This window comes from Aplysia californica, unplaced genomic scaffold, assembly GCF_000002075.1.
Source record: "Aplysia californica isolate F4 #8 unplaced genomic scaffold, AplCal3.0 scaffold01239, whole genome shotgun sequence".
NCBI classification, from domain to species: domain Eukaryota; kingdom Metazoa; phylum Mollusca; class Gastropoda; order Aplysiida; family Aplysiidae; genus Aplysia; species Aplysia californica.
The window spans coordinates 136,686-143,484 of record NW_004798509.1 but is presented as its reverse complement, the minus strand read 5'-3'; the positions used below and the strand labels follow the sequence as shown (position 1 = coordinate 143,484).

Sequence of the window (6,799 nt, the reverse complement as noted above, 5' to 3'; positions counted from 1 at the left end):
GTGAGGGCTATCCTTCTGAACTCAGTTCATGTAAAAATGATGATGATCATGGGTTTCTTTCACTCTGGCCACCAAGATTTGGGCTCTCCATCTGCTGTCTCTGCTCTGGGCACAGAATTCTTCTCTTATATACATGTATTTATAGAATTCTGTAGTTCTGGGCCATCTTCTCCACCTCCAGCGAAACGTGCCTGAGATTGGCCTCGGATATTGTTTCCAGGTGGATCTTGGCCTTGTTCTCTTCCTTCTCCCCTGGGGATTTCATCTTTTAGGTTTTGTCTTGTTATGTACTTGTATGTATTTTATGTACTGACTTACTTAACGTGAGCTCAATCTATTACCATCTTTCTTTCTTTACCTTCCTGTCAACTGTTTGGTTTTCTTCCTTAATACTAGATCTAGTGGTTAGGCTACCGGACTCGTAATTGTAAGTTTGTGGGTTCGGGAGTTCGAGCCTCAGGTCCGACATTTATGTCCTTGGGAAAGGCACTTTCATCATCATCATTGCATTTCTCACCCTGGATCAGGATATAGGCCTCGAACAAACACTCTCCACCTTTCCCTATTCTGGGCTAGTCGCTTGATGTCACTCCACGTCTTCCCACTTTTCTGTACATCCATTTCCGTGACTCTCCTTTCGGCTTTGTCCACTGTCCTTCATTGTTCCTGCTGATGCAGAAGCTCCTCCATCTCCCAAGATGGAAAAATTATAAGGCATGTTTGTTCGTGTTTCTATAACTTTCCTTTCTTACTGGGTCGGGAAGTTGCCCTCCGCAAACTGTCACTTTTCAGGTGACCAGACCTATGCACCTTTAGTCGCCTCTTACGACGCCCAGTATCACGGCAGGTGGATTCTTTACTCCCCCATTGTAAAACTATGGGGCCCCCCACCTGCAGGGGCGAAAGGCACTTTACTTTATACAAATTTTTATAATTCCACCCAGGTATGAATGGGTACCCGGCCATAGCCAGCAAAAGATCTTGGAAAATAGGAAAGAATCATTCCACTGATCACCTAAAAAATCTACATGTGTTTCTGAGGCAAGGTCTTTTGTTATGCTTTAAAAAGAGTTTTACGGCATTTGCAACACAATAAGGTCATAATAAATAAGTGTCGGACATTAAACATTAGAGGAGCTAAAAGAGAGTACAGTGACAAACAAATATAAAAAAGGAGGACATATCAGGATGATAAGTTTGATAGAAAGAATGAGCAAACCATACCCAAGCACCTTCCAACCACCCACAGCGGGCATACCTAACAGAAACTGACTGACATGAAGACAAGGATGTGAACAATGTTTTATTTGCACATGAATTCCTTCATGTACACGTAGACTTGAGCGACTCAAAATGCTGATGAAATGGTGCATCAGTGTGTCAGTAAGTACAACTTGATAACACATCTGGTCATTGTAGAGGAGAGAGTGTACAACCTGATAACACACCCGGTCATTGTAGAGGAGAGAGTGTACAACCTGATAACACACCCGGTCATTGTAGAGGAGAGAGTGTACAACTTGATAACACAGCCGGTCATTGTAGAGGAGAGAGTGTACAACTTGATAACACAGCCGGTCATTGTAGAGGAGAGAGTGTACAACCTGATAACACATCCGGTCATTGTAGAGGAGAGAGTTGGTTCTGGCAGAGGCAGCTGCTCAACAAATCCTCACACTATCAGAATAATCTCAGGTGCTCTGTTATTAGATCTAGCTCAGTTGGCATCATGCTGGACTACAGTACTGCCGGTCCTGGTTTAAATTCAAAGTGGGCCTGATTGAAAATTTCAAAGTGGACCTTTGGACTTGAGCGTATGTTGTTTTGTGGGGTTTTCAAGGCTCTCACCGACCCATTTAATGCTCAGTCCTATCGGAGAGACCGACGTTAAATTCAGAGGTCCTGCCTCTTAGATTCAATAAGCTAGCAGTGTTGATAGGGGTGTCCAACCCACCATAATACACTTACATTTTTTACACAAAGGTCTTTCAAAGAAAACATGACAATGAGAGCTCCTCCATAAATCCTCACATTATCACAATGGTGTTTAGATAGATATATAAGAAGTAGAAAACATGAAGAGATGTCAAGACCTGAGTTTGTTCAGACCTCTCAAAGGCTACGGTTACGAGAAAACGTTGTAGGGGAAAAGAAACAGTCGTATGATACCAAAAAAAACATTGACGTTAACAATAATTTTTAAAATCATTTTAAAAAATGACAATAAACTATTCCGAAATAGGACTAAAATAATGTTAATAGTAACAAAAACGGTAAATAATATGTAAAAAAAATGACCACTGATAATGATATCACAATGATATATCACAATAATATATTAATAATAACACAGATCATAACAATACGACCAATAGTATTAACATTACATCAAATAGTAAAAACCACAACAAAGATAGAAATGATCATATAATGGTAAACATGAAGTACAAGGTACTTGAAAGGATGATATAAGCAATGAACGGTCATTACACGTCACTGTCATGAATGGTGATGATGATGATGATGATGATGATGATGATGATGATGATGATGATGATGATGATGATGATGATGATGATGATTAAGAAAGAAATGTCATACCTATCTGAGCGTTCGGTCTGTTCTTATAAACAGAAAAAAAATGGTTAGCTATGTACAGCTTGAAATAATACAGGATACTGCAATAGTGCTCTGTGTTAGGACAACAGTTAGACACCATGTACACAATACCTTCTCAGTTTCATCGTAACAAGTCCCGATAATTCCTTTCACTGTCACACGCACGCAGACGCCACCCAGCTTTACATGTCCTCAGAGCGAAGCAACATTAATACCTCCAAACATGACAAAATGCAAATGTTTTTGATCGGATTGTTATACATTGAATGGAGCAGTATGCATACAATATTATATATATATATATTTTTTAAAATTATATGAAAGCTGTTGAAATTTTATTTCATTGTGCAGCGCGTGGAGCCACCAGGGAGTGGGCGCTATAGAACTGATTTATCAAATGATAACAATTATTACGACGACCAACAAAGAGTCCAAAGTTAGATTGTCTAATTCCAAAGTGAAAAAAAGGTAACCATCTGAAAACAATGATTGCAATAGTGTAAGTTAGGATGGTCCCGAGGGGCAGAGATACGTATCTATAGGTTACATCACAAAATATGACATTCAAAGGAACACAGTCGTAACACAATGGCCTAGATCACTGATAGCTGTTTTGAGGAAAGATCACAATAAGAGAGTACGGTATGTGAGTTAGACTCCCATTACAAAAAAAAAAATGGTACTCTACATTAGTCAAACTCGCAATATAAAAAATGATAGGCAGAGCCTCTTTTTGATAAAGGAACATACTGAAGTATGTGTTCCTACTGTCTGTACATAAGCTAAACGTAAGTCAACTTCATGACTTGAAAAATGGTGGAAAATGTCTCAATATTTGGATTTTAAGTAGGCCTACATGAATCAAAACCCTGCTCTTTTTAAGATGTAAAACGAGCGGCAAACATTTTGCCCTCCCAATAAATAAATAAAAACCTTGGGTAAAAAAATCCATAAACACTGATTTAGTGTAATTGTGTTATGAATGGAATGACATGACATTCAAAAGGGAAATAATCCACATAAACATTAGAAAAGTTGCACAAGAAGGCACATCCAGTAGAAATACATCAGAATAATAGAGATTTACTTACAAATGAAATAAATAAATTTTAAACATTCAATTTGAATTAATTTCCTGTAGAAAAAAACCCAGGAATGTGAGTAGAAGCCGACTACAACATGATTATTGGACCGGGTCTCAATAGGCAAGTTCTCACACACGCAATATTCACACATCATCTGTGAGGCAGCGAGGTGGAATCAGGCTCTCGTCAATTTTTGGGCATGTAGAGTTATTGGTATCATCATAAAGTGTGTTCACTTGTCTTTATTTGGATGAAAAAAAATATCCATTTATATTGAATACAAGTCGAGATATTTGCAAATCAATGAAGTGGGGGTCACCTGTTTTCAGAGGTAAAATAAGTGAGAAAATGGCCGCCAAAGATTAGTTATTTCCTTAGCTTAAGAGTCCGTAGTAACTGAAAATTTACATTTTTTGTGCCTTTAATCAACGTTTTAAAGAAAAATCCACACGAAAATGAGTTCTTTAATGGGCATGAAAGGTGTTGAGCCAAAAAACAAAAATTTGATAAAAATTCACAAGCCTGCGGAAAAATGCAAGTTTCTTCACTTTGATTATTTGACGAGAGCCTGATTCCGCCATGCTGCCTCACATCTTTTTCTATGGTCTATGGTGGTGGCGTGTTATTTGTGCCACAACGCGGTGGAATCAGACGCTCGTCAATTTTTGGGCATGTGGAGTTATTGTTACCATCTGAATGTTCATTCATTTGTCTCACTTTCAATGAAAAAAATACCCATCTATGTTGAATAGAAGTCAAAATATTAGTGATTGAAGGTGGTGGGGTGTTGAGCCCCCCAATAAAATCTTGATTAAAATTTCCAAACTGGTGAGAAAAGGCCTTTGTCGATTTCATTATTTTGACAAGCGCCGGATTTCACCACTATGCCTCACATTTTGTAGAGACGAAAATTTACGGACACTTCGAAGTGTGAAGTTACTATAAGTGCTATTGAATACTTGTGCAAATGTGTGGGGGTTTTTCGAACACGTACATGATATAGGCTTATACATGTAAGTTATCATTGACATTTGCTTCAATTATCACTCTATTTCATAATTATTAAGTACAAAATATTGCTGTATTTACCTCAATGATTTCAGGTTTAGTGTGGTCTACCTTTATGATGGGTTGTGAAAAAAGAGACAAAAATCCATTAACCGTAAAAAAAAAAAAAGTCACACAGCATTCAAATGGTTCTGCCATACTTCGGATAGCAAAAACAAAACGTGAATGTTGAACAGTAGAGAGGAATAGGCCCAGGTCGAGTGTATCGTATTTAAGATGTCTGCGACGGGGTTGTCATGATATTCGATACTTATACTCGAATATAGTGAAGATTCATAACAGGGGTAAGGGTTAGACTCTTCACCTCATGATGCTAGAGGGTCATAGCTTTGAATCTAAGCCCTTACCAGTTTTTACATCGCAATCAACATCACTCACAACCCCCTCCCCCCACCCCTCCTTCTTGCCCAGGTCACTTAAAAAAATAGCTGCATTTCTCTGGATCCCAAGTAGAGTCAAGTAGACCCCTTGTCAGAAATAGGGAGAAAACCCCATTAAACAACATGCCCCGCTATACCGCTCACTTTACGCTTGACCTCATGTTGGCGGTATATCAGGGCTTGACTTTTATCCGCTTCAAGGATGAGCACAAGCAGAAAAAAAAGTCATCCTGTTAACAATTTAAAACATCTTGTCTTAATTGACATTAAGAAATAACAGGTCCTATCTCATTTAAGGGAAAGGAGAGGGGATGAGTGCGAGCACTGTGATGGGAAGGAATGGTGGGCATCACAATTATTACAAACAATAAACAGAGCTTTAAAAAAATAAATTATAGGGATAAAAAAAAAAGATTAATTTAATCAGACAGAAATGTATTTTTCTGAGCCCCCAATAGAAATGGTCCGAGCACATCTGATTTGTTCAAAGCCCAGCAATGTTTTCAACAACATTTCACAAAGGTAGCTCTTATAAATGTAATGGATTTCTGAAAATATGCTTCTAGAGAAAAAAAAAAGAAGAAAACTCAATAAATATATGAATAAACCCCCACCCCCAAAAAACAAAACAAAAACAAACAACAAACAAACAAAAAAACTCAATAAAAAAGGAAGAAAAGAAAAAGCATTTCCTGGGAAAAGCTTCTTCCCATAGAATATCAATATAATTTATCGTTCAGACATTTCGGCAGTTATGTTACAGACTCACTCTCCCTCTCTCTCTCTCTCTCTCTCTCTCTCTCTCTCTCTCTCTCTCTCTCTCTCTCTCCAGGCAGTAAATAATGCTGATAAGTGCAATACTGTTCCTCGACTTGTATTTGCTCTCTCTTCATATCACAACATAAGTCGTCGCATTGTATATATTATATATATATGTAAACCAGCTCATCATAATCCAGCACATTATAAGTCAAGCCAACAACCTTTTTGGCCAATCTTAACCTAACCAGTGAAATGTAATGTAGGCACAAAGTCTACTTTCAACAACAGTTGTTGTAGGCTGCCGGCCCACTGGCTGTTCGCTTGTCTGGCTGTTTGTTTGTCTGGCTGTTTGTTTGTCTGGCTGTTTGCTCATCTGTCTTGATGCTTGTTTGGCTAGATGGATACCCCCTGCCTGTTTTCACTTTCATCTTTCTATCAGTAAAACACACACACCCACACCCGGCACAAATGCAAGCACACATGAATTCATTCTCCATTTTGTCTATATAACATACATTTCATCTTTTCCATGAATTTCAACCTTTCAATGTGGCTCTCTATTTTATTCTCTTTGCCTCTCACTCACTCTCCGTATCTTTCCCTTTGAGGTTCAGCCACAACAACACATTATTTTACTAAGTAGAAACAACCCTCCCTCCTGATAACAGAAAACAACATTAACAGAAAAAGAAAGTTGACTCAATACCTCACAGCCTCAAAAACATGATCATAGAAACAGTAAACAGAATCATATTATGTTTTCACAGACAACAGACCAATACACTGGTGTAATGTAACCTATGACAACCAATACACTGGTGTAATGTAACCTATGACAACCAATACACTGGTGTAATGTAACCTATGACAACCAATACACTGGTG

General features: G+C 38.2%; 1 long non-coding RNA gene across 1 annotated transcript; it reads right to left on the bottom strand.

Annotated features, from left to right (window-relative positions):
• Positions 1 to 1,285: 1,285 nt before the first annotated feature.
• Positions 1,286 to 3,929, bottom strand: LOC118478930. Its single transcript, XR_004859369.1, has 2 exons — positions 1,449 to 3,929; positions 1,286 to 1,406 (listed from the first exon to the last, which is right to left on the bottom strand). It is a non-coding gene; the product is annotated as an uncharacterized LOC118478930 (long non-coding RNA).
• Between the last annotated feature and the right edge of the window lie 2,870 nt (positions 3,930 to 6,799).